This window comes from Pithys albifrons, chromosome 15, assembly GCF_047495875.1.
Source record: "Pithys albifrons albifrons isolate INPA30051 chromosome 15, PitAlb_v1, whole genome shotgun sequence".
NCBI classification, from domain to species: Eukaryota; Metazoa; Chordata; class Aves; order Passeriformes; family Thamnophilidae; genus Pithys; species Pithys albifrons.
The window spans coordinates 1,072,398-1,099,358 of NC_092472.1; the positions used below are offsets into that span (position 1 = coordinate 1,072,398).

At 41.6% G+C, this 26,961-nt stretch overlaps 1 pseudogene; it reads left to right on the plus strand.

Moving 5' to 3' along the window:
• LOC139679147 (ran-binding protein 17-like) overlaps positions 1–24,166 on the plus strand; it is a 126,355-nt pseudogene extending 102,189 nt beyond the window's left edge.
• Positions 24,167–26,961: the final 2,795 nt, after the last annotated feature.

Here is a 26,961-nt window from a genome sequence, read left to right on the forward strand (position 1 = left end):
TCCTATATTGTAAGATTATGTTTATTCTGTATTGAATACAGAAATAGTCACTTCTAAATCATTGGTAGAAGAATGTTTTGATAAACTTTTCAAGTGATTGCAGGAAATATTTTGGGTCTAAGGCCTGTCCATAACAATTACACTGGGTAATCTCTCACCTGATCACAGTGCTTGGGATTTAAGCTTTGTCCAGTAGATGGCAAAAATGAGCAGAAATAATTTCTTTTAAGTCCTTTTAAGAGAGGGGAGGGGGAAGGCACAGGGTGGGGGGACACTCTTGTATCTTGTATTTTGCCATTGTGATTGAGTCGTGGCTGTGCTGTAGAGGTGTGTTGTCAGGTATTGCTGAAGATGCACTGCATTGCCAACTGGGGCTGGTTTGTAGCAGTCTTGCTTATACTAATTGAGTTTCTCCAGCAAATCAGGCTCCTTGGAAAAAGGCCAAAGGCTTTTCATAATTGTATTGACAAGAAAATGAATATGATAAATGGTGTTCATTCAGCTGAGACAAGATTTATAGTTTTCCTCTGGCAAGGGATGAAGAGAAAATATTTATAATAATAGTAAAATTTGTTTTAAAGTTGTATTAGGTGATCTCTCAAATACTTCATTAAAATATTTCCAAATATTTGAAGCAGCTTCAGGTGTTAAGTGTACCATCTTCCCAAAGTATCTGGTAACGAACAATGAGAAAAAACCATCACGCAAACAAACAAAACAAAACAAAAACCCCAAACCCCTGGATATGAAAGTCATTTATTCTTCCTGAAATATTGATATGTCAAGCTGTCAATGACGATTGCAGTGCCACAGTTTGGGAAAGTTTATTTGCCTTTTGTGTTTGGCACATGTGGGCTCTGGAGTTTGTGGGTCAGTGCTGGGTGGGTCAGAGCAGGGGTGGCCTGGGGAGCACTGAGGACCCTCTGCTGAGGAGGCAAAACCTCCTTTGCCCCAACAGTGGTGCTCCTCCTTCTGTATTTTATTCTGCTGTTTATTCCCAGGTTGCCTGGATAAGATGGTGCATGTTTAATCTGTTTTTCCCATACTGATCCCAGGCTGCAGGCTGAGGCCCTTGTTCTGGCAGGCAGATCCCTTCGTGGAGATTCAATTGGGAGTAACACCCACCTTTTTGTTCCTTTCTTTTAGTGTTTCTTACAGTTAGGTGCTAACACATGGGCAATCTTCTCCTGTGTCCCTCCCAGCTGATTCTTGGTATTTAATGATTTCTGTTGTCTGCAAAAGCAAATGGTTGCAATAAGAAGATGGGTTGCAAGAATTAAATTATTACATTTCCTCAGAGTTGCAGTCAGCTCCATAGCACCCAATGTCTGTGGGGGAGTGCCTGAAACTGCCTGTAGAAAATATCTGTGTGCAGAGACACACACACTGAGCTCTTGGAAAAGTGGGGTTTCATCTGGTGGTCATTTCAAAGTTCCAGCTGACCAATATGCTGGGCTGTCTGATCCTGTGCTGCTCCAGGTGTGGATCACTAGAACAAGCAATACTGTCTTTTCACCAAACTACCAGTGTTACATACTTAGCCACATTCATACTGTATTTCTTAACAAAATAAAACCAGGGGCAGCAATAGGATGGCTTCTTCAAAATTATTCTGCTTTTGACAAATTATATTATTTTAGTTGTTCAGGATTAGGTACAAACTTGAAAGAACCAAACCATTGTAGAGGTTGAAGTTTCCTAATCATGAGAAGAGAATGCAGTAATCTGTTTGTAAGAGCAGTTATTGCCCATTTGCAGGGATTCAAGCCTCAGTATCATTTTTTGCAGTTTGAATTCCTTTGAGCTTGAACTGATTGCTCAGGTTAAGTTCATGACTTAGTCAGATTCCTTGAATTTTGTGGTTAAACTTAAAAATAATACTCTCCTTGGAGCCAATTTATTCCACTTTATTTGATTTATAAAAGAAAGAACAAATTGCCAAAGCCTTTCTGTTGACCTGGCTTTTATGAAATCTGACTGCAGTTTCCAGTCTTCACTGGCCAGTGAATATGGACTCAATGCTTCAAGTTTTTGAATGAATATAGTGAATCATACTGGACGTATGAGCAGCCTTTGGTACTGCTGGTTTTTGCTTGGAGGGTTTGGCTGTCAGGTTACTCTCCTTACCATGAGACCTGAAAAGACAATTGCTTTATGTGCACAGTGAGGCTCCTGTTGTGTTCATGGGGCTGCCTGGAAGGTCAAGAATAGGGATGGCTTAGGAGACTTTAGCAGCACAGCTGAGTTCTTACCTCACGTGGCATCTGCTGCACCTGGAGAATGTGGAGCATCCTGTGCTGACAGTGAGCTGGGCTGGACGTCCACTCAGCTTTGAGTTTTTAAAGGTGTGCCATGGCAGGGGCCATCTGTGCCCTCTGAGGGTGTTTCAGATGAGTGAGATTTGAATTTAAATCCCAGTTTAGTACTGGACAACTCTCCATGGTATGTTTAACTCCAGTTTGTGTGATTTACAACGTAAAGAACCCCATAAAGGAGCAAGAAGAAAGGCCTAAAAGTTCTGTCAGCCTCTTCCACTCTATGGTTCCCACTGCAGAGCCTCGAGCAGTTGGCAGCAGGTCTGACCAGCCTTTGTTGGCACTTTCCTAAGGATAGTCACCATTTCTACTGCTTAAACAAAACAGAATTATATGAGAAGAGACAAAGTTGAAAATTTAAAAAAAGTTTATTATTAAACAAAACCGTTGACTAGAGTAGCTAGATCATGTTTTAATAGCAAATTCTATAGTTAAGATCTCTTGGTTCCATATAAAATCCTGTTCAATTCTTTGCCAGTCAAGCTTTGCTGCCTCATCCTCATGTACCACTCTGCATTCTTGTCCAAATCAACTCTTTTTCAGCATGTTGGGGAAACAAGGGATCAGCTTTTTATCAAGTTGATGCATTAAATATTTTGATACTCTCAGTAACTCAAAATACTTTTTAAAGTTACATCGCAGAGTCCACTTGACTTATTTTTTCCTGTATTGTATTTTTTGAAGTCCTGCTTTGAAAGAACAGCTAACTCCTGGATGCTGATGACCAAACAACACTCCTGAAAGAGTTCCTAGAAATCTAATTTACCTGGTCTCCCACACACAGTTTGGCCAAATTCTCTTCTTGAATGCCCTGGAAATAGTTTCATACTATCAAATACATCGTAGATATATCAGGTGGCACTGACATTTGGGGCCCAGGATTTGCAAATATGTTTTAAATTGATTTGCCATTTGTGAATTAGGCTGTTCATTAAAAATCTGGGGCCATATTATATATATACATATATACATATACATATATGTATAAATTTTTATAGGTTGGCTTCTTACAAACTTCTTTCCTTTTCCTGCTGTGTTAATTGTTTCTCACTTAACCATGAATGTTTCCAAAGGATTTAGTCTCCTAAGCAGAGAGCTGCCCAAATGTACAGGTGCTGGCAGAGCCTCTGCCAGGGGCTGTGTCTGCCCTGGCCCCACTGGTGGCGCCGTGCTGGGGCAGCTGTTTGGCAGCTGTGGGTTTATCACTGTGCCCTTGGGCTCAGCCTGGTGGAGATACCACACCCATCCATGAGCTGCAAAGGGCTGTGGTGGTTCCCTGAGCCAGCTGCACAACCCCTATCTCGAAGCTAATGGGAGAATTAATGCAAAATAGGTGAGAAGCACATGGAAATTGGATCAGTGATGAGTTCTGTAGGGGTGTGTGATTTCTGTTCCTTCCTTACATTTTGCTTATCCTTATGACTTCTGACTTTGCCTTTAAGGATGTTCCTTCTGTACTTCAGAACAAAACTCACAAACAGGACCCAGTTTTCAGTGCCCTTGTGTTGTTACACTGAAGTGGGAGAGAGCACAAAATGAACTGGTAAGGGTGTTACAGGAATGTGTGTGAGGGACTGCTGTGATTTTACGTTCAATGTTAGTGAAGTGTGTGCTTTAACCAGGGATAAATACTGACTATACAATTAAATATCAGGAAATTGTCTGATGTCAAGATATGCTGCAGGCAGAATTGCTTTCTTAGGCCAAGCAGCACACATATGTGCCTGTGAAACCACAACTCCCTTCACAGTTCCTTTTGCAACTCAACTCTTCCACCAAAAAGGGGGAGAGTAGTATCTAATACAGCAGTATTTATAATCAACATGTGGTGACTCCTCCTGCATCTGAACTCTGCTCTGTGAGCTCAACAAAGAGGCCTCAGCATGATTTTGAGAGGTGATTTCAATACTTGACATTGCAGTTGTTAGAACAAAATTCCTGGTTAACCACAAGTAGCAGATCAATTTATTTTGGGAAATAATCATTACACATGGAAATATTTGTATAATGCCCAAAGGAAAAAACAGATTTTTTCAATGGCAAATGGATAGATAAAGTCTCTGCACTGGGTATCTTTATGAGCAAAGTAACTGGAGTTTTCAGCAAGGAGGCGTGGTCTCTCATTTTGCCTTGAAATCAAACTCACATGGAAAAAAGCTGAAATACTTGAAATTTGAAAAAAACACCAAAAGCATTAATCAAGCAACAGGAAACTGATGCCTGAATGTTCAGACCTGGTGCCCAGACAATCACCAGTGCACTCAGTCCCTGAGGGGTTGCCCGAGCTACAGGAGAGAATTCCCTGTATGGTTTGTGTTGACTCTCCTGCTGGGGCTCCCTTTGCTTTGTGTGGACCAATCATGTATTTTATCCTGGTAGGAGCAGGGGAAAAGCTTAACCTGTTTTTATTTGCTTATGCACTCTAATAGTGCTGCAACTTATTTGGAGGAGGAGATTGTTAAAGCATAAACACAAAATTCAAATAACAGTGAGCAAAAGCCAGGAGGAACTAGAACAGGAAGTCTTAGGCAAGAATCAGCTCTTCAAGCCACTTTCCCTGTTCCTGCCCATTGCTCTTCAGAAACTCTGCCTTGTTCCCTTTGGCAGGTGTCACCTGGGTGTTTGCACAAGCTGTGTGCTGGGATGCATTATACAATATACAGTATTACACAATGTACTGTGACATGCTTAAAATGTGTTTGAGAGTATCAGAGTGTGCTTCAGGCCACTCTGATAGGGAGATGATGGGCTAGTTTGGGGGTTTGCCAGCCATTATCATTTTGTATATATGGAATACACAAATGTTTTATACCAGGGATGTTCTATTCATTCATAAACAGCCAGATTTACTCTGGAGTTTGCAGCAAAGGACTCTGCAAGTGAGGATTAAGTCATCAGAAAATGGGACTTTTAGCAGAGAAGGATCTGTCCTGTTCTCTGGGGTGGGAGAGACACCGGGGTGCACAATTGATGAGAGGTGGATGAGACCAGAGAGGTCACAGAATCCCAGAGTGTTCTGAGTTGGAAGAGACCCACAAGGATCATCAAGTCCAGCTCTTCAGTGAGTGGCCCCTACAGGGATGGATCCCACAAGCTTGGCATTGCCAGCTCTGGTTTACATCACTCAGCGGTGATTCTCTTCCCTTTCAGTCCAAATAAATGCTGAGGGTCTTTCTCTAAAGTTACTTAAAAACTTAATAACTATATTTGAGGTTAACTTTTAGTCCTGAACTAGGACTTAGGCTTCCTTGTCACAAAAACAGATCAGAATGAGGCAAAGGGCCTTTTCTTGTGTTTCCAGATTGAGAACAAAGTAGTTCTTGTTGTCTTTGGTGGTGCCTGTGATTCGGCAAGACAAAATGGTGCAGTTTCCTTCAGGTCTGAATGTTCCTAGAGAGCATCTGGTACAGTTTACCCCTGGAGAACTGCCCTGGGATTGCCACAGGTGTCAGCAAGCAAAATAACCAGTTGGGATTGATTGATTTTTAGACACTATACAAATGAAGAAGGAGGCAAAAGTTAACCTGACCACTTGGGTTACAGATTTTCTGAACTGTGTTCAGTCCACAAGGCATTCCCCAGCCATGGAAAGCTGTGTATGTATTGTCTGTCCCCTTTCCTGGTTAAAATTGTTCTGACTTCTGTCACAGGACCGTGACTCTGGCAACACATGGAGATAACTAGATATCGCTGGACTGAAAGCTGGAGTTAGTTTATCAATAATTGTACCTTGTAATCAGCAAATGTTTGGGGGTTTCTTTTGTTCTAGGAATGAATCCATTACAGTTTTCTGCTCTGACGACCATCTGAATGTTTTTGCTTTCTTTTTATATCACAGTATTTGAGTTTCAATGTGTCATCTTCAAACAGATTTCTGCTCTTCGGAGAAGGTTGGAAAATTATTTGTACCTGTGGTAGGTATTCTTTAATGGTTCCTGTGATGTGTAGCTCTTTGCCTGGCTTGTGATATAGAACTCCTGTAAGGTGGAGGGCACTGCTGGAGCTGTGGGACCCACAGCAGACTGTGCTGTGCTGCCAGTGCCATCCCCTGGGAGTGCAGAGCTCCGGGGTCAGCGCTGGGAGCCCTCCTGTCTCACACTCAGGGCTCATTCACATACCAGTGCTGCCTGTGTCACTTTTTCACCTTGAAGGCCTGTCTTCTGGCAGCTGCAAATGTGTTTCAGCGCAAATATACTCATGAGGTGTTTGATCTAGGCTGCTGATTTATAGGTGTGGGTTGATTTTATGTATTCAAATTATATTCCAGCAGTTCCAAAACATAATAGGACCATAACAGCTTTACCCTAGAGCACTGTTAGAAGTATTTATAATAAGTTGCTCCATTTTACTACTCCCACTCGTGCATGCAACTGCAACAGGTCTCTGACACCAGCACTTTATATTACACTCCAGCTAACTTTGTAGCTGGTGATTTTGCTTCCTAAATAGTTCGAAAGGAACATTACCAAGTTTTTGTAGAGAAACCTCATTTGTAGTCTGTGTAAACAGGAAGAGCCATAAATCGCCTGTTTCTTTTAAAGAAAGAAAATTGGTGCATCGAGTTTGCTTTTACTGCATTCTGGTTGCTTTTTAGGTCTGGAAATTGCGTGTTACAAAAACACACCTATATAAGAGACTTCAAATGTGAACGTTGCATTTGATCTGTAGGAAATGGAAACATTATCTGTGGAATGCATAAGGCATTTATTTGTAACAGGCAAAAATTGCAAGTAACTCTCAGTCCGTGCAAAATCATTTTTCTGTTTCTTTTGCACAGCACAGTTTTTCAGCTTTGTTCTTAAGTAAATCTGTTTGAATGAACAAGCAAAATAAAAATAAGATTTGAAAATTTATGAAAAGATAAAATGTAAATCTTTAGATGACTTAAAAGAAAAATCAACTGTAGTCATGATGATGATTCAGTCCTACTTGTCTTATGCTACCTGATCCCATTACAGTCATATTTTCCTTTTTAATTTATTATTTTAATTTATTTCAGTCAGCTTTCACCATCCTTTCTGCACTTAGGAAAAACATAACTATATAATTGGGCATCCATTCAGCTCAGTTGTTGGCATCAAGTTTCTAAACCTTGCTGAGTAAACCACTTGAGCTGGTTTCAACCTGCTTAATTTCTAATTCATGCCTAAAAAAACACCAAAAACCTTTGTGAAAAACCATTCTGCTTTCAGTTTCAGCTTTTATGGGGCGTATGTTAAGCCCTAAAGTATTGGTAGCCCTTGCACAAAAGGACCAGACAATATTTTCTGGCTCATGCTGGGATTTAATTGTGGATTGTGAAAGGGAATCTCAGGCCAGTGCAGATCTAAGAGTTAAAACCAAGCAGCAGAGCTGTGGAGCTCTGTCCAAGCTCCTGTCACCCTCTTTCTTAAGTTATGTGAAAGATCCTTGGCAACGTGTGGCATCTCCCCAGAGATGTGTGCCACAGAAAGAACTGAAGTGACCACAGAATCCCAGACTGGGTTGGGTTGGAGGTGACCTGTTAAAGGTCACCAGTACAATGAGCAAGGACGTGTTCAGCTCCATCATTCCATAAGAGCTTTCTCTCATGGTTCTATTCCATGTATTTAATAACTTCCTATGGAAGGATGCCCTGTGACTCAGCACAGCTTTAGGAGAACTGTACTTAATGTCCTCCAGAAGAAACCTTTAAAATCACCTATGAGCTAAAAGTGGAGAAAAGAAGATATGGGAGAGAACCTCCATTCAGTATCTGGGGAGGGGAATTTCTTTTAGAGCATATTATCATCAGTGTCCAAGAGGGTGCCATCAGTGTCCAACACTGTCCCATCAGTGATCCTTCCACGGCTCAGATGTGACATTTAGAGGGATCTTTCAGGTTTTCTGTCCAGAGTTTGCCAGTATTTATTCCAGGACTGGCCTCCCTGTAGAGTCCCTGTGATCCCTTCCCATGGGATGAGGGATTTCTCAGGATGCAGCTGGCTCTGCATGGCATAGCTGGCTCTGCATGGCACAGCAGGGTCTGCCCATCACCTGCTCAGCCTGGGCACTGGGATGAACACCCTGGCTCAGCCCTGGCTCACACTGCTGCTGATGGGTCACTGCCTCACGCTCTAGGAAAGTTTTACTGCCCACTTGGCAGACGTCTGGGGAAAACTAAACAAGTAAACAAAGTCATGATCATAAAATTCACTTTGTGTTCTTGAACAATGTTTCCAGCCCTTGAATTTTCCCATCCTGCAAAATTGTGTGATTCGGATAAAATAATTAATCCATACATGCCTTCTAATCCTTGGACTCTGTTTTCAAGTTTCCTTCTGTACCATTCCTGCAAGTAACTTAAAATTGCAAAAATAGTTGAGAGAGAGGGGTAGAGTGATGTGACTGAAACATTAGAAGAGAGAATAGAAGATGCAGCAAATGTCAGCAGATGACAACAGACACTATGTGCCCATTTATCTTACAAAGTCACTGACCTCTTGTATATGCCTGCAGCTTATGATGAGTTCCTCAGAGCTGATCAAAGACACACTTTAACTCAGGATAGATTTACTGAAATCTATATGATAATAATTACCTTTCTAAACTGAGGGAAACACCAAATGATGGCATGAGGCAGAGGGGGATAAATAGAAGTGAACATCTCTTTCATCACACTGTCCTTGTGGGAAGTTCCTTCCTTTTCCTCTCTATCTCTGTTAATCTGAGTGGTTGCTGTAGACTCTGCCCAAGCTCCTCTCATCCTTGAGAAGTTCTCCTTTCCACCACCTGGAGACCTGGCTGTGTTTGCCCCTCTTAGCAATCCCCTGTCTGAACATCAGGCTTCCAGCTGTGCTTGTTATCTCTCACCTCTCCTCCATGCAGTGAGAGTTTCCAGCCCCTGACTTTGTAGGGAAAGATTTGGTCCCACTCCTACAGGTAGCCTAGCCTGGCTGTTTTTTTATCCTGAGAAGAACATAACATAAATCAATAAATGAAAATATGGCTTAATTGTATTATTCTTTCATTGAGAAGTGAAATTTAAATTTGTTTTAGGACAGGATTTTTCTTCCTCTCTCACATGTAATGATATACAGAAAATGCATGTGAAAGTCTTGTTTACAGAAATGTCATTTGCACCAAATAAAACACAAAAATTTCTGGTTATCATTGGTCAGCTGGGAGCTTTCTTGCTGTGTTAAACCTACAGGTACATAAAATGTGATCTCAGGTATGCCTCTGTCCAGTCAACAGTTAGACAAGGAATTAGTGACTGAAATGAGGTGACATCAGGTGATTCTTCTTGTCAGGGCACAGTGTGATTGTGGCATCATGTTCTTTAAGTCTGACCTACACCCATCAAAGCAGTTTTGGATAACACACAGACACTGCACACATGTGGCCTTTCTCAGGTGATGAAAATCAGCCAGAATTTACCATGGCTTTGTTCTGTGTGCGTCCTCTTGTGTACAGGAAATCATGGTGGAAATGGCTCTGAAACAAACATTTGGTCCTTTACTGTGGCACTTCTTTCCATCTTCAGTTTTGCCCAACTTTGTGCTGTCAATTTGTGTCCAAAGGGTTTCCATTTCGTTTCTCTATGAGCTGTGAGGTCTGTTCTTAAACTGAAAATAGAAGAGGAACTAAAAGGATAGAACCGTGTTGGGGTGCTGGGAATGTAGGCAAAACTTTGTGAGTATGAATGCTGAATTCTTTAATGCCAGACTAAAGCATAGCATCTTTTCTCCCCAGACTAGCACATAAAGCAGAAAAAAATCCACAGTGCTGATTTTTAAGGTTCAGTTGTCAGGGAATAAAATTTGAAATATTAATTTTTTTTTTGTAGTTTTGAAAAGGAGCACCTCAGCCAATGTTTAGTTCTGGTGTGCATTCAGGGGAGTGCCTCTGTGTCCTTTCCTGCTCATTTATCACTGCTACAGTGCAGCAGACAGGTCTGAGATGCCTCTGCAAATGCTGTCTGTTCAGAAGATGGGAAGCCTGGTGTAGGATGCACTTAGCCAAGCAATTATCCTTGTTGGGGCTCCACAGATTCTTGGCAAGGGCTGTTGTGTCTTGTCCATTAAGGCTGGAGCCAGTCTGAGGGAGGGATAGAGTGATTTAAAATAAACATCTGAGAGGAGAGAATTGAATGGACTTGGAATACTGTAGTTCCCTATTCTTCATCCCCAATATATTTCACTTTTAATTCTGTATGTACAAGTGTCCTTACTATATGTTTTTGAACTCCCAGTGGTATAGGAATGATGTTCTGGTGCATCTTGGGCCCATCCATTTTTGTGTTGTGCTTTCTTTACATTTTAGTAAACCTCTTCCCTTTCATTAGAAGAGGCTGACATAAAAATAATATTTTCAATATGCTGTTTTTATTTATCTACATTCTGTCATGATATACTTTGATGTAAGTTTTTAATTTTGCTTCAGCTTTCAGCTGCTGTAGCAGTTACTGCTCAGGGTCAGCACTGAGGTTAGCCACAGTAGCACAAAACAATTTCCTGTGCTCACAGCCCAGGTAGCATTTGGATGTGGATTAAATTTTACCACATTTTCCAGTAGCCAGACACAATTATTTCTAATGAGCTTTAAATTGCTTCCAGAACATGTATTTCAAAACTTAGTGTGGTAATCCATTCAGTGCCAACTTCATGAGATAACGGGTCGTCTTCAGAATTTTGGTTAAACTGATTCTTGCTAACAGGTATTTCTCAGCAGCAGCTGAGCTTGGCAGTGCTCACTGCTCTCAGCTGCAGTGCTTTGCCTTCCTCTCTCCTGTGACAGTGGGTCCAGAATGGATTGCACTTCATTACTGACTCAGGTTTTCGAATTGGTTCCTTTTGGCAAACCTACCTTAGTGCTGGGGATGCTCCTTGGGCTGATTTGAGAGGGTTTATGCACACTTTGTTGTTGTGGAAACTTTAAAAAATCATTTCTTGAAGCTCTCATCCTTATGATTCATGATTTCCCTTTTTGTCTGGCCCCTTCTTTACACTGCCCAGCATTCCAAATGCCTGGAAGGTTCAACCATCTTTATGGGCAGTGGTGAATAATAAAAATAGGAAAGGGGAAAAGGCAAAAAACACTTTTCTCTATAAACGTGATACATTTTCACAACCTTAGTTTAATCTCACCAAAGTCTTTTTATATCTTCATCTAATTCACACATGCTAAAATATGATTTAGTTGTATTATTATCCAAAGTGCTTATTGGTCTGAAATCCAGAACAAGCCCTGCTGAAATGAAACTCAGCCATGAGGAAATCATTTTGTATTATAGCTTCTCTTGTAAAAGCAATTAAGGAGGAGAGCTGAAAGGAAAGCTGTGTGTCCTGATGTGCTCCCATGTCCGGGGGGAAAGGGAAGGAGCTGGGAGGGCCCTGCAGTGCTGAACCCTGGGGTGCTGAGCCACAGGGATGTTCACTGTGGGCAGAGCAGCACACACACGCTTTTTTCTTCCAGCTGCTTTGATTGTACAAAGGAGTCTTTCATTAATTTACTCTTCAAAATTTGCAGCCAAATTCAAGCCACTATTTCCTCTCCAGCAGTTTCACCAATATCTTTAAAAATCCTTTTCTTATTCCTGTCAGGATTTTGTATCACCTCTGGGGCTCACAGAGTTCATAATTTTTGTAAGTGGCATTGCTTTCAAATGCAGGACAAAAAGTTGGATTAAAGGAAATTATTGAGAATTTTGAAAGTCAATATATTTTAAGATTGTGTGATGCAATTTCTCCCATATTAAGAAGAAATTGGAGCAAGTTGGATTTTTTCATTTATTTTTTAACTCAGTATTAACACTGAGGCTTCACTGATTAGTCTCTACAGAGTTTTTGTTTCAACAGGAGCCATGAATTTAAACCACAATTTTTAAATTCAACATGTCAAAAGTCACTTTTATGTTGATTTAAATCCTTTAAGTTGTTTCTTTTAACAATAGGAGTTTATAAAATTGTGTTTTGGTCTTCCACTACAGGAATTATAAATGTAAGAATATCCTCAGTAACTGAGGAGTTGTTCTTGACCTGATTCCAAGTACCTCAGTAAATTAACTTATGTTCAGTAGTATCCATGGTGGGTAAAAATATTCCCCTGAAGCTCTTGCTGGATGTTACACGTACATGGTTCTTTTTTATTCTAGTCAGGCATGCCATTGTATGTCATATTTTTTCCAACAACTGGTGCTAGAACAGCACTGTGCTGGAGCTCTGCACCCTCAGAACTGCAGCCCTGGGACCTGGCACCACCTGGGCTTTGCCCTCTGCCGCGCTTGGAATCAGCAGTTCCCAGTCTTAGGCCCTTTTAAAGTGAGCCCATGAACAGGGAACAGTTCTCTGTGCACTCTGTGCACTTGCAAGAAGCAGCTTTGGATCTTACATAGACCCAAATTTCTGCTCAGTGTTTCACTGAGGAGGGACAGGTCTTGCATTCCCCCACTGCCAGGGCTGGGCCTTCCCACAGCTCATCAGTGGGTTTTAATTATAGGGACATGTTTTGATGAAGTAATTAAAATCATGGGACCTGAGCACTAGTGGGTACCTCCTAGAATTCATGTTCCCAAGCTAAGGGACTCCGAGGGTTTTTTCCACCTTCTCTCATCATCCTTTTTCACATAGACTTCCTGTTAATTTCCATATTAAGTACATAATTGCCTTCTTGACAAACTACTAAACTCTTTCCATCTCTTGTTGCTTATTACACCAAGTCCTTGAAGGACCTGGGACAGAAGGATGTAATGCTTGGACAGCTCAGCTACAAACTCAAGGTTGCTCCTTTCTTGGATTCAGAGCTTGTTTCTGGAGCCGGGTGTATGTTTGTGTTAGAGCAGTCAGGATTTGAGAGTGAGTTTAGTAGTGAAGACCAATTCAGGTTAGTTTATAACTAGATCAGGTTAGTTTATAACCAGTTCAGGTTAGTTTACAGCACTGTCACCTTTCTGTCATGTTCATGCCCTGAGAATTTTACTGTTCAACAGTGTTTTCCAAAACCACTGTGTGCCTTCCCACTTGATCTCACAGACAGAATTTTATATTTAATTTTAATTTTTTTTCACAGAATTTATAATTCACTGATTTTCTCAATAACTAGATCAGGACTTGTCAAAAAGATTAGTGCTAATTAAGATGATATATCCAGGATATATTAAAGTAGTGCACTGTATGAAGCTAAATGCAGTTTAATTTTTTGTAAGTGTAATTTCTCAGTAATGTAAAGTATTAAATTAATATCCAGGTACACTAGAAGACTTTCTGATTTTCTGCTATGTTTTATTTTCCAAGGACCTTTTGGATACCAATCCTGTTCAGTGTAATAGGAATTTAACACCATTTGGAGCTAATCACTGTGCAGCAGCAGTCACTGCAATGGTACCTCTTCCCCAGGTTTCACTGTGTGACTGCAGCATTTGGGGTAAGGGAGGTGTTCATATGACCATTTGCAAATGTAAAAACAAGTCGATATTCTCATTCATAAATTTTTATTGTTTTATTAAGAAGGCTTAATTTTAATTTACCATCTTTCCCAGCTAAATATTTGCTTTTCTCTTCCCTTCCATAGTCCTAATTCACCATTCTGGCTTCTTACAGACCCCAGTTACTTCTTCTATACAATCCTTGATCATACTCACAGTCCTTTTTTGTAAATCTACTTTTCCTTTACAACCTCATGGATAAATGACTGTGTATTTGCTTGAAGTGGTAAAAAACCTTAATGTTTTCAACAGTAACTTCTGCCTTTCCATTCTTGCACCAAATGACACCAAAATGGGTGGTACTTCCATGCATTAGATATTTAGAAACAAGATTTTTTCACTCTCATTTTTCTATATGATGTAAATTCATCATTGCTGATAATCAATAGCATTAAGGGAAAGAATTAAAATGAGGCAGGTAAATGATGTGCAAGTGGAAATTTGCATGGGTAGAAAGGAGAGCTGAGTAGAGTCTGACCCAGCTTAATATTAGGCCTCAGGATGCATTAAATGATGCCACATCATCTCAGGTGAGGGTTTAGGACATTTTTTAATTGCCTCAAATCAAAACTGCACTGTCATGGCTCCCTTTCCCAGCTGGCAATGTTTGGATTGTGAGCAGGTAATGCCCATTTTGCTGCTTGCTCCTTGATCAAGTTGTGATCAGAGCCAGAACAACATGAGCTGATGCAGAGAGTGACAAGCCAAGTGTCTCATCTTTGAGCTGTTGTTTGTAGGAATGTTTTAAAATATGTACAGCTCTGTGTTATTTTCTGCTAGTTAAAATTACCACAAATAATGAGGAGCAACAAAGCAAAGACCTGGTGCTTGGGTCCTGTGCAGGCCAAGCTTGACAAGGTCAGCATCAGTTGGGCTCAGCCTGGTCAGGCTTTTCACAGCAGGACGAGTGTTTGGCTTTGCTGCACTCACACCACTCGTTTCCCTCTTTCATTAATTGCTTCAGGTTTAAAAAAAAACCTGTCATGAAGACAAACTCACTCTGGGGTGCTGTGAAGATGAGCATTCAATTGTTACAAGATACTTAGAAAACTTGGTAATGAGACCTTGTGAACACAGAGATTTGTACAGGGAGTTTCAGTGGGATCTGCTGCACGGTGGATCCAAAGTCATTATTGCCTGTTAATAGCAATAACAAGTATTTACCAGTAGCTGTTATTTTTACATTATAAACATAGAGTTGACTTAAAAAGTTGGTCCCTTCTGTGACTGGAGAAATACAGGCTTTTGTAATGGACGTGTCTGTTGTCTGAGGAATATATTTAGTGTGTGTATACATCAGCAGCAGCCCGAGAGAGCATTATGGCAATGGATCAAAACCAGGCTTTTTGCTGCAGCTCAAGAAACTGTAAAACCATGTGTTGCAACTCTGTTCAGATTAAGGAATTCCTGTTCAGAGACCCAGTCATGGTTTGGCTGTACATCAATGATGGGAATTCCAGTGCTTGTACTTTAAATTTTGCATATTAATTGCTTTGTGGCTTTCAATCTCTAGTCATGCTTACTTAACAGATCCTTTACATCAAATGCAGAAACAATTCTCTTCTGAATAGTAGTGAAAATAAAGACAAAAAATAAGTTTAGATAACACCATCAACATATTTTAGATTTGCAGCTGCTTATTTAAGTTTCTTTTTCTTTCTTTCTTTCTTTCTTTCTTTCTTTCTTTCTTTCTTTCTTTCTTTCTTTCTTTCTTTCTTTCTTTCTTTCTTTCTTTCTTTCTTTCTTTCTTTTTCTTTCTTTCTTTCTTTCTTTCTTTCTTTCTTTCTTTCTTTCTTTCTTTCTTTCTTTCTTTCTTTCTTTCTTTCTTTCTTTCTTTCTTTCTTTCTCTTTCTTTATTTCACAAAAACAGGTAATCAGATCCTCTCTCTTGGGACTTTGTCAAAAGATGAGGTTTATCCATTGAAACTCAAGGGCATTCCCATCTGTTACTCTGCACTGTCTTATGTGGAAATCGTGTCAGCTTTGGCGTCGGTGGGTTGTGTGGGGACAACCACTTTGACAATGTACTTCAGGCCTTTGTCCAAATGCTGCTTTCAGTATCCCAGAGTGACCTGCTAGCAAGCAATTACTCATCTTGGGAGTCTTTATGTGGAATGTGAAATAACACCACCGCAGACTTTGGATTGGTATAATGAGACAGAGGCATCTAGAACAGCCCAAACACAGTTTTCAGTTCAATTACTTGAATTTATTTATATACTGACATCTGAAACACAGGTATGGCTGAAGTGCTTTGTGAAATGGGAGCTTTTCCAGAACTCTCACTAGGCTTGTAAAAGAGAGAAATGCAATTTTTCCCCCTTTCTATACTTGCAAACCCATTTCATTGGCTGCATGCACTGTAAAGCATCCTCTGCATTTAGTTTCAATCTGCAAATTATCACTGTGTATTCCCCATAAAATGGAAAACATTAAAGTACACCATACTCCTGTCTTGTGGGAAGACAACAGATCTGAGCTTGAACTGTGACTTTTTCTTCATGACAGTTTAGTTCAGAGCTGTCATTGTCTTGGAAGGGGCAGATCTGGGGTAGTTAAAGATGGTTAATACCCAGATTTGTTTTCACACATAAAGAAATTCTGTGGAAGTGAAAAGTTTCTCTGAATTTAAGTTTGTATATTGGCCTAATTGGCACATTCCCAGTCATCCAATGCCTAATTCCCTAAACAAGAGGAAGATGCTGTTTGGATTGGGCTGGTGGGATCCAGCAGGTGCCTTTGCCTGAGCAAACCTGTTATAGGAGCTCATCTAAGCACCAAAAAAAGTCCATCTCTGAGCTAGTTTAGGGAACTCAGTGATGAATTTTAGTGGCATTTCCTGCAGTGTCCGATGTGTCCAGAGGCCTGGACAGAACATTATCCTGCTCTTCCCAGATCCACAGCTGTGTTGAATGGCAGAGCACTGTAGTGGTTTTGGGCTGTCCTGAGCTTATTTTAAACTAATAGCAAGTTACATTCAATGGTAAATTTAAAAGTTGAAATCTACTGAAGACAGAAAAATATTTTATCTCTATAAATATTCTGATTTATTGACTAATTTAGAATCTATCATATCATAAAATCTATAAGATCATTCTTCTGTCATCTGTTAATGTTGCTAACATTTATCAATGGTAATATCTATATTTTCTATGAATGTGTACTCTTTTTTCAGCAATGTCAAAACCTAAGCCAGTCTTAGTACCCACTCTGGAGTGTCTGAGTTTCATTACCAATTTAGAACCTCATGTCTTAATCTACATGCTGACCACAGTATCTGAAGGACTCACTGCACTAGTTAAGAATTACTTACACTTGGCTAAAAAAAGAACTCATGTATTTAAATATCTCAGATGTTCTAAGCAGCATATTCATTTGTATCTTAAAAAAAATAGTATCAGGGGACAGTGGGAAATGCTAGCTTTTGAACATTTAAGGAATGTGACTATTTTGTCACTGGAACTAAGTTCTTTTAAACCTGTAGGTTTTTACTGGTAGTATTTTTAAATATTCTTTTCTTACAAGCCTGAACTGTTGAAATTATTGATGTGTCTCCACTAGAATTGTACTGAAAATTTGTTATTCAGAAGTAAAATATTAATGTGTGTACAGGTATCTGTGGGGGTTTGTTCTGATTTGATCAGCATGGCTGTTGTATAAATAATGCTTGTTCTGCACAGCTGTGATGTGATTTGAGGGATGTAAAGGAATCTGCCCGTGGAAAAAAGAAACCGGTTACTCGGTGCTTACTGAATGCACTTCAGAGGAGGATCAGAGCCAGGGAAGGATACTTGGAGTACAATCCAAATACAGCTGGTCTGATTGCAGTTTATTTAATTTGCTTACACTGTTAAATTTATGCTTTTGAACTAGATGACTGTCAGACTTTTGGGGTTTGGGCAGGGGGTGATAGTCTAAAATAATTTTGCAGATGCAGAAGTAGACAGAGAATCTGGGGGAAGAAAAACTAAATCATTCAGGTACATTCTGGTCACCCAGGAATACCATGCACAGTTTTTGACTGGGAAGCTGTTCAAAACTTTCAGTTGTATTTTAAAGTAAACAATTATTCTACAGAGGAAAAGAACTTCACTTAACAAGCCATTCTGGTTTATGGTGAAGAGTCCCTTATTACACACTGCACACGGTCTATATAGGGTTAAGGCTATGTTCTGTTGGCTAAATTGAACCTCACACCATCAAACTACAAAGTCCAATTGGTGATAATCCATATCTCACAAGTCCAATGTTTTGATGAACTCATCCTGGCTGTTTTCAGGTACATTTCTGGTGTCCTGTGAGAAAGTACTGTTTGAACTCCTGGGGAGTGATTTCTCCTTTACTGGTCAACAGCAGGTGTGGCCTTGTTTATTCTTAGCTGGTAGCTGCTTCAGTCCTACAGTGTCCATGTAGACTTGAATTGCTCACCTTTCATTTTTCTCTACCAAGAGTAGTTATTGACAACGGGGTTGTTAGGGGGAGAAAAAGAGAAGCAGAGAGCATTAGTGTGTGTGGATGTTCCTCTGCAGTAGCTGGTGTTGCTCGTGGCTGCCCCGGGCCAGCGTGGGGAGGACCGAGACTCACGGAGCACTCACTGTTTTAAACACACTCAGCATTTGGGGAGACCCTTGAGAGGACTCAGGCAGGAAACAGCTGAGCAGCAGTGCTGAGCAAGGATTCAGGTTATTCTGTTATGTAATACCTAAATCCAGCCTGTCCTAGATATTCTGGGTGCTTTGTCACCTGCAGTGCTGGTTTCTGCCTGTGGCTGGTCCTGCTGGGAGCCTGCCTGTGGCTGCAGGGGGATATATTGCCCTGAACCTCAGCCTGGCCAACAGCTGCCAGTTCATCTGGTCCTGGGCTCTCTCATCCTTCACTTCTCTTCCATCTCAGAGACTGGTTATGTCCATTTTTATAATTCACTAGCTTGCCAAGTTTACTTTAACCATTTCTTTGAAACTCAAACTCAACTGATGGAAAAGAGAGAGAAGACAATATAAAATCTAAATAAGTTTTAGTTTTCAACTGTTCTGTTTATATTCCCTTCTCAAAGTGTGTTGATCTCTCACTGAAGGCAGGTAGGAGGAGTAAGAAAATTATCTTTCCAGCTTTAGCTTCAAACATTTGTTCATGAAGAATTACTAATTTTTTAGGAACATCTTAGATAACTTTTGTTCTGTAGAATTCCTGATATTCTGCTGAGAAAGTTATCAAGAAAATTTTAACAACTCACTTTTTTTCATATTTCATAAGCCACAGATCTACTCAGACAATGCTCTCCTTCAGTTCATTTCAATGTCCTTAAAGCACCTAAAATAACCACAAGTATACGAGACCAAACCAGGATGTGGAATGCCATCCTTGGAGATACTCCTAGACAGTGGACAAGGTCCCAAGGAACTGTCTGGTGTTGACCCAGTTTTTGACAGAAGGTTGGATGGAGGATGGTCCCATTTCATTTCCACCTCCATCTTTAGGATCCTACAGGTACTTTTCACTTGTTTTCACTTCTGTCCCAAATGCCTGTGCAGCCCCTGATCTCTGAGAAGGTCTCTCACATGTTCTGAGCAGTACTTGATGGCTGATGAGAAACTCCCCATGAGCTGGCAGTGAGCACTGGCAGCCCAGAAATCCAGGGGAATCCCAGGCTGCATCCAAAGGAGTGGGGCCAGCAGGTCGAAGGAGGGGATTCTCCCACTCCATTCTGCTCTCCTGAGACCCCACCTGGAGCACTGAGCACAGTCCTGGTGTTCCCAACACAAGAAGGACATGTAACTGTTGGAGCAAAGCCAGAGAAGGCCACAAAGTTGCTGAGGGCACTGGAGCACCTCCCCTACAAAGACAGGCTGAGGAAGTTGGGGCTGATCAGCCTGGAGAAGAGAAGGTGGTGTGGAGACCTCACATCAACCTTCCAGTGTCTGGAGGGACCTCCAGGGACAGCAGAGAGGGACACTTTGCCTGTGAAGGAACTGTAGTGACAGGACAAGGAGAGATGTGTACAAACAGAAAGAGGGGAAATTTAAATTAGACATTAGGCAGAAATTCTTTCCTGTGTGTGGTGAGACACTGGCACAGGTTGCCCAGGGAGGTTGTGGATGTGCCAACCCTGGGAGTGTTCAGGCCCAGGCTGGGTAAGGTCTTGAGCAACCTGGTCTAGTGGGAGGTGTCCCTGCCCATGGCAGGGAGGTTTGAGATTAGATGGTTCCTTCCAACCCTTAAAATTGTATGATTCTACTTCTTCCCATGATTAGTCAGCTGAGAAATGCTTCTCTTTTTTTCACTTTTCATCTTAGAGTGATAAAGTGATTATTTTTCCTTTGTATCATGTTTCTTAATACTGCATGTATCAAGAATTGATATTCAAGCCAGTCATTAAATTCTTCATTTTTGTTAAAGAAATTTAATTTTCCCTACTCCTATAATGACATGTCCACAAGAATTACTCATTGGCTCATAATGTTAATTTACTTGGTTTTAGTTATCTCAAGAATTAGTAATCTGTCACTGTGTTTTCCTAACAGTCTTTCTTTTAAATGTTTTACCCCTTTTAAAATGTTGGTATTTTTGACGTTACCAATTGTGACACAGTGAAATATAAATTTATTTCCTGTGTGTTATTTGGTCACATACATCCTTCTGCCTTTGGAAAATGGGTAAGTAGATCCAAGCATTGACTTTTTCACTGAATTGTATCAGTGCCACAAGAACTTCTCAGAATAGTAGGGCTCAGGGCTATAAGCCATCTGAGGGGGAATTGTGTTTTAAACTGATTAGAACATACAAGTCATTTCCAGAAATGTTTATAAAAATTAAATGGCTGTCTTTTTATTTTAAAAATTAAATACCAGGAGATCACTTCCCTTTCACAGAAAACAGTATATGACGTTTTTCTCTATTCTCTTGACGTATTTGAAGCCTTTGAGCCTGTCATTGTTGTCAGTTGTAGGACAAACAGTCCCCAAATCCTTTTTCCTAAGGAGTGTTCCTTCTGTTGCTGAGTAAATACCTTGCTTGATTCCCCACTTTGTGAGCACTGGGAAGGAATATGTATTCCTCCCTGTAAATCAGCTGTAATGGAAGCCCTCAGCCGAGTTTTTACTGGGAGGAGAAACACTCCAATAGTTCTCTTCTAAAGTGTTTACCTGGCTTTTTCATAGCTGACTCAGTGGATCAGAGCCTTTTAAGGCAGTCTGCCTGGCATGTTGTCACTAATCTCTGAAAAGCTTTTCTAATTCTTATGTGATTAATAGTATAGTATGCTATTCATTGAGGAAAAAATTAAACTTTTTTTTCTGTCTTACCACCTAATTTAGATGTTAAATTGCTAAATCCATTTACTTTCCAGCTTTAGTCTCAAAGACAAGTAATGCCAGTATTGAACTATAAGCAGCTGATGGCCACGGAAAATACCATCGAACTCCCTCTCCTTACCTTTATAGGAAAAACAAAACAAAATCTTTTCATTTGCCCAGATTCAGCTGTGTCGTTAAACTATTGAAAAACAATTCCCTGTCAGCTTGCTGTTGTCATATTGCTGAGACCAAAAGGCATCCTCAAGTCTTCTGGGGGTTTTGTTGGCTTTTTAAAGATAATCTAACCCATTCTAACATGCATGCTCAACTTGCAGCTACTTGAGGTAATGGCTGTTTGGAATTGTGTACATAAGGCAAAACCAGACAGATAACAAAGAAGTCCATGTAAGGTTAGTCCCCAGACAAGAGATGAATGCACACTGGCAAAGAAGAAACCCCGAGAGCTGGGGACTGGTGTCAGAGTCGTCATCCATGTCCTCTGCCCATTACCAGCCCCCACTTTGCCATCAGGGAAGTCCAGAGAGCTCAGTTTTGCTTGACAAAGCTGCTTGAACAGGTGCTGGGTCCTTGCTGACACACACAGAGCTGGTTGTGGTGTTACTGTAAAATATTAGTGCACAGGTAATGGAGCTGAGTTGACCAGAAGTGAGAAATGTGGTTTCACTGCATTCTTCCTGATTATCCTGAGCTTTTATCTCAGTTCCTTTTATAATTCTTTTTTTTTTCCTTCTCACCCATTTATCTGTCCATAACCTAGAGCTGGTAGCTCCTCATTGCTTCTGTTTGTTCTATTTATTTAGTTGGCTTGTCTCACTAAGATTTAGCGAGAACACTCTTCTGTCCAGCACAGGGTTCCACATGCCCAGAAAAGTCATTCAAGGGAGTTTGCTTGATGCTCCCTGTCTGCAATCAAAAGGAAAAATGAGCATAGGGAAGCATATTTGATATATAGTTATGGGCAAATTGAAGTAGCTCTTAACACTCATATCAGATTCTCATGAGCAAATGATAGTGTAGACCTGTCTGCTGTCCTGCTAAAATCACTTACTGTCGAATGTAAAATACCTACTTGTACAGTATCAGCATGTTTAGAACTACTGCTGTTTTGTAAACTGATGATAGTGATTTACTTTGTATTATTCAATTTAAAAAGAAATATCGAGTTAAGCACTGGTTAGGAAATACAGCAGAGCCCTCCTATGAAATATGTATTTTCGAATCTCTCGTTGTTATTGATGGTGATTCAATTTCACCATGAATTGCATTTCTAGTTTACATGCAGGACTGTTTTGGTTGAGAAGATGGTAGTGCTGCCTTTGCTTTGGCAAGACTGACAGCTTGGAACTCAGCCCTGTTCCAGCCATGTCCTGCCTCCTGCCCTGTTGGGCTCAGCCCTCGGGAGCTCACGAGACCTGTGGAGACAGAGTCGAGATGCTCCAGCTCCTTTCTGTGAGCTCTGAGATCACTCCCAGTGCCTGCTGCTGAGGTAGCTGGTTGCTTTGGAAGATCAGGCCTTAGGAGACCATTTGCATCTTCTCTGCCTGTAAATGTCCCTTGAGTGTTTCCTCCAAAACAGCCTTAGCAAGATGCAATTCAGATATAGATGGTGAAGTGTTAAAAGTGTCGGCACAGAGCTTAAGGAGTTAAACAGACACAGATCAAAATACTTCAGTGTCTAGAGGGATGTCTTTAAATGAACACTGCAAGATTGGCAGGCCTCCAAATTAGCATAGTTTAAAGAATTCAAGGTACATTTAATTGGATCCTTCTAATCCCTTTTCCCTTAGAATGAGCATTTTAACAGTTTAATTCCTTTTGCAATCCCCACATCCCTTACTCCAGTGGCCCATCTAAAATAAATACTGTGAACTATAAAAGGCCTAGACAAGTTCCTGCTGAAGCCAGTGGCAACAGGATGGAGTCCTCAACACTCTACTCCTTTGGAACTGATGTTTGGAATTGCAGAGAGTATCAGATAGGGCTGAACCTTGCACCCAGCAGCAAAGCTGCTGCATGTATGTAAGGAGCTTCCATCATCTGGTGTTGGGATGGAGCTGGCAGTGGTTAAACGTGTGGCCCTGGACACGATGGCAGGATGGGAGCTGAGAGGCAGCCCAGAGGCCCATGTCCAGGTGCCCAGGGAGTCCTTCAGTGCCAGGACAGAGGAAACAGTCCCTGGGCACGGGAAGGTGCCTCGCTGTTTGCCAGAGGAAGGCAAGAGGAGCCTGCATGAGAACCATGAGCCAGGACACTGTTCTTAGTGTATTTTAACTTTATTTAATGTACTTTAACCCACTTGACTTACTAGTTATTAAGCAAAATGACATACTGGCTGTTTTGTGATGACCTTTTTACTGCCCTCAGTGGCCCTTGTTCAGTGTTTGGCACCTGGCACAGCCCTCCTTGGAGCAGAAAAGCACCGTGACACACTGTGCGAGAAAAACCTGGACAGCAGCTCTGCTTGTCTTCTCAGTGGGCAGATCAAACCAGAGTTTTAATTTTCAGGAATCTGAAGTATTTTGAATGTGAAGCTGAATATTAATAAAATGTTAGCCCTCTATCCTGCACTTCTCAGTACACAGAAGGGCCACTGTGTTTACATCTGCAAATAACACTGACTGGAGTTACAGGATCCTTAGTATGTGGAGCTACCAATCCCCCAACAGCAAAGATTTAATACCACTGTGCCTTAGTAAAAGCAGTCTCCAAAGCTAGTCAAAACTGGACTTGATTTATCAGTTATCCTGATGGGAGAGTAAACGCTGAGCTCTGCAAGTGCTTTAAAGTGTCATTATTAGTTACTCTTTTATAAAAACAATTTCAAAACTGTTTCATTTTTTACACAGGTACAACTGTCTCCTCCAGGTGTTGTGCTGGTTTAGACTACATTGTCACCTACCTCTTCAGGAACCTTTGTTAAGAAGGCAAGAAGACTCAGATGTGCAGACCTTTCATGGGATGGACAGAGATTGCTCCATTTCAGGCAGCAGAACGCAGAAGTTCTACAAGAGATGAATTCAGTCTTTTCTATGGGTTATTATTATGTTTCTGAATTTTTCTTATTTTTTGTGGTACTGAACACCAACGTAGGGTGAAGTAAAATAACATGCAGGTACCCCTCAAGTGCCAGGCAGTGGAAGTTCAGGAAAATTTATTCCAAACGTCAAGAACACTAGACTTACAAAGGAGAAAACCTCTAACAGTGCTGCAAAGCACTGGACCTGAGAAAGACATGCCTTCTGATCTTTTCGAGGCCTTTTATCTCCTCTGGCCTCCCCCCAGACCCTCTCCAGTGTGCCAGCCTGTCACATCTGTTCATCTCTCCCCATACCAGAGAGAGAGCCTGCGGCTTTCTCTGGAATGCAGAAGGAAAAGGAAAACATCCAACCATCTCTGAGAAAGGTACTTCTTGGGCAGGAAAGACTTGCAAAGTGAAACAAGTCCTTACCTCCTTGTTACAAATCCTCAGGAAGGGTATCTACACTTACAGGAGCATCAGCTGTTCAGTGACAGAGCAAACCACCCTGTGCTGGTGTGCAGCCCTGACCAGCTTCAGCTGTGTTCTCATGACAACCAGAGTGGAGGTATTTCTTGTCATACTGAATGGTGTAGGATCTGTACTTGGCTGTACTGTATCTTACAACTTCTTATTTCATTTTTGCTCATAAAAGGAGGTGTGTGAGATCAATACATTTTTACACACAAATGACAAGGAAAGTCTCTAAAGTGTTTTAGGAGGATGAAGAACGAATTCTGGCATTGAAGCACACATTTTGGTAATGAAATGTGTAAATTGAATGTCTGTATTCTGTCAAGTTTGAATATTTTATTTTGCAGTACCTGACTGGGACTTTTTTCTATTACAGGTACATACAATAGAAATTAAATCTCATGCTTCTGAAAAGGAAGTGGGCACTGTACTGCTTGGGAGAGATTGCCCCTTCACAGCTCCCCCTGGTTTCCACAGCCCTAGAGCATTGCAGGGAGATCAGGATGTTCATAACTACAGATCTCCACGTTGGCTCTGTGCCATATGCCCTTAAAATCTCATCAAACTATTTGGAAATGCATATTTACAAGAATCCCTGGATTCCTAATGCAGTTGCAAAGGTGCTGTTTGAGGAGGTGTTTCACAGGTCAGGAGGCTTTTAATGGAAACATTCAATGCAACTGACTGGTGTGGTCATCTTTGTGTTCCCCTAAGAGACCGGTGTCATTTGGAAAAACCCTGCCATACAATCAGTTACTGTTGGCATTTGCTTGCTGTTCTAACTGAAGGTGAAAAGGAATAATGGCAGCTAACATATTCCTGGCACCATATTGTGAGAGTATTAATGACATTTATTATTGACATCATTATCAGAATATTACGTTTTGCATGCCCAGGAGGGGTGCCCCGGGAGCAGCAGAGAGCGCTGGGGGTGTGAGATTGCTCCACACTGTGCCACACGTGCCGTGGCTGAAGGGAAGGGGCAGAGCAGCAAAGCTGGGCTCTGGACTACCCTCCACTTGTGGCAGTGCTGATGTAATACTTTGTCTGTTAATATGCAGTAATCTTTCACTTTACAGCCATGACTAGGCGGTGATCTGTCTTTATTAACTTCAGATTCTGTGGAATACGTTATATTTATTTTGAATGCAGGCTTTCACATACTCTTTTAAATATTAATGGCTGGTCTCTAGCAGTCAGCATAAATATGATTTGCATTAGCACTAGTCATATCATATTGAGTGCCTTTGATGTCAACTACTCAGGGTACTAATATCTGACATCATCTCCCGAGGTCACTGACAACTTTGACCTTTATTCTCATGCACAGTTTCTGTAGTCTCAGAAGCTCTTTTGAATTGATTTGAAATTTTGACTCTTCCCTTTATGAGGCAGTAAAATTGATAATTATTCAGATGGGAACTGAGCACCGAGCGAAAAATCAATTCCACCAGCTCTCTGCTGCGTATAAAATTACTTCTGAGTCTGCCGGACTGAACGGATGGCCAAGGTAAAAGCAGCAGGCAGGAATAGTGGAGAGGATTAGCTGGACGAAACTAATAGCCTAAAGGGATGGCTTTGGAGATGAGGGAGTGTGCCGGCTGGGGGTTATTATCGGCAATGATGGGGCTCATTGATCATATGTTTACATCAGGTTTCCATTGGGTTATAAATCAGCCCTGAATAGAAACGGAACCCAGGGCCCCGCACTACCGGGGGACGGCGTATTAGATTATTCTCACTTTCACACTCGGATGAAAAGTGAGACATTGATTATTCATCGGCTGGCCATTAAACACTGGGTTTATAGATGATTTGACTATCGTGGAAGCTAATGAACAAGATTGCTGCTTCCTAACCAGCGGTTTCAGTTTTCAGGACATCTGTTTGGGCTCAGTAATGCGTAACCCTGTTAAGGACTGGGGTCACGAGCGCTTAATGGCCATGAAAAACCGGGCGCTGATGGCAAACTGTGCTCGCGTTTGGAGGTTTGTCACCGCTTTGAGTTCCTGCCCAGGGTTCGCGTTCCCGAGGCGGAGGCTCCGCCCGGACCTGGAAAATGCCCCGTCCCCGCCCGGCTCCTGCCCGGGTGCGCTCCCGGCGCCCGCGGACCGTGCGGGGCCGGCCCGGGATAGCTCCCGGGGCAGCTTCCGGGGCGGGGACAGCGGCGGGGCCGGACCGGGGCTGGGCCGGGGCGGTGGAGCCACGGGGAGTCTGTGCGGAGGTCCCGCTGCTGCCGAGCCCGCCTGGCGTCAGAGCTGAGCGGGTCCGGCACAGCGGCATCGTCATCACCGTTGTCATCCATCCCCATCACCATGACGGTCCCGTCCCGCTCCGCCGTGTGCCCGCGCCCTCTCCGAGCGGCAGAGCGCGGTTATTGCACCGCTCACGCGTGCCCGG